Source organism: Echinops telfairi, unplaced genomic scaffold, assembly GCF_000313985.2.
Source record: "Echinops telfairi isolate 266 unplaced genomic scaffold, ASM31398v2 ScPeMD7_5592;HRSCAF=6446, whole genome shotgun sequence".
In the NCBI taxonomy this organism is placed as follows: Eukaryota; Metazoa; Chordata; class Mammalia; order Afrosoricida; family Tenrecidae; genus Echinops; species Echinops telfairi.
Genome location: NW_022109491.1, coordinates 45,022,328 through 45,023,625, shown reverse-complemented (window position 1 = coordinate 45,023,625; position 1,298 = coordinate 45,022,328). Strand labels below are relative to the sequence as shown.

At 44.7% G+C, this 1,298-nt stretch overlaps 1 protein-coding gene and 1 pseudogene across 2 annotated transcripts in view; one reads left to right on the top strand and one right to left on the bottom strand.

Annotated features, from left to right (window-relative positions):
* The window catches only part of SNX5 (sorting nexin 5), a 28,408-nt gene that overhangs the window by 12,261 nt on the left and 14,849 nt on the right, over positions 1-1,298 (top strand). The window lies entirely within an intron of this gene.
* The window catches only part of LOC115871332, a 3,889-nt pseudogene continuing 2,654 nt past the window's right edge, over positions 64-1,298 (bottom strand).

The following is a 1,298-nucleotide window of genomic DNA, read 5'->3' as shown; positions in this document are numbered from 1 at the left end:
TTTGATTTGCTTGTCAGTGTTCTAAATGGAGAGAGCCTAGGAGAAAGCACAGGATGCAGAGGTCTAGATAGTGTAATTTCGCCTCTCATTTCTCTTCACCAACAACTGAGAGACAACATGCTTTATTGCAGAACTGAACTTGGAGACTGAATTTTCTATAGGTTTCTTTGGCTTACATTTAGATCTGGAGTCTTGATCCTTTTTGCTGTCTTTTCTGTCGGAATCCTTCCAGTGGTCTCTGTGCCCTCCATCTGCTGGACCATGGCTGGAGCGCCCATTTTGGCCTTTTAGGACACTCACCCCAACTACTTTATATTCATCTTGTTGGTCCTTTAGATGGTGGAGCTGGAGCTACTTTTCGTCCAACATTTGTAGGGGATTGCTGCTCTCTGAGCCGAAACCAAGCAGGAGGATTAGATCTTCACTTCACCAGAGCATTCTCCTTTGGGGGCTGGCATGACCTTTATAGAGATTGTTAAATTTGAGAGGCTTAGAAGAAGTTGGAGAGTGACACTCTTCCTCCTTATTCAGTGTTTATTTTCCATAGACTTTTCATTCTTTCTTGTGTATTTCTGCCGGAAGTGGCTGAGTTCCGGTCTATGATGACTCACTTCCTGTTCTTGTCCTTTCCCGGTCCTGAGTTTCTTCATTTTACCAGCCTGGATGTCTCCTGAGGCGTCACCCGAGTTTCGGCTGGTCTCGCTGACATTGTAATTTCTGCTGCTCTTCTGCTTCTTGCTCTCTAGTAGCTGTGTCTACAGGCTTTTTTTGCTTCTCCAAAGAGAAGCGGATCGACTAGACAAGGAGGTGCTAGCAGAGGAATCATCTTCCTTAGGAGCACTCCAAAGCTTTAGATTCAGTGATTCAGTTTGGGTCTTTGGGTAGGGGTGAGGGGCTCTCTATTTTCAGGCCGATAAACATCTTGAATAGTCATCTCGGGATCTCTGTGACTGATAATCCTGTCTGCCATAGAAGTCTTAATTCCGGTTCCACCTTCTTTGTAGTTGTCATCCCTTTGGTATCCACTACCAAATGCTCTTCTGCCACTTCCTATCCTGGAGTCGTAGCCTCTGTCATTGATCTCAGCCTCTATCATTCATACCCCATTGTGGGCCATCATGGTACCCGTCATAAAACTGGTTGGAATGGCAACGGCCACAATACTTGTCTCTAAAGCCATCATCACCTCTCTTGGATGAGTAGCTTGTCAAAGCTATCTGGGTGGGATAGGCTCCCCCGTCTATATTTTGTCAGAATCCTGATATCTTTTTTTTTTTCCTTTTGATATTTCTTTTTTT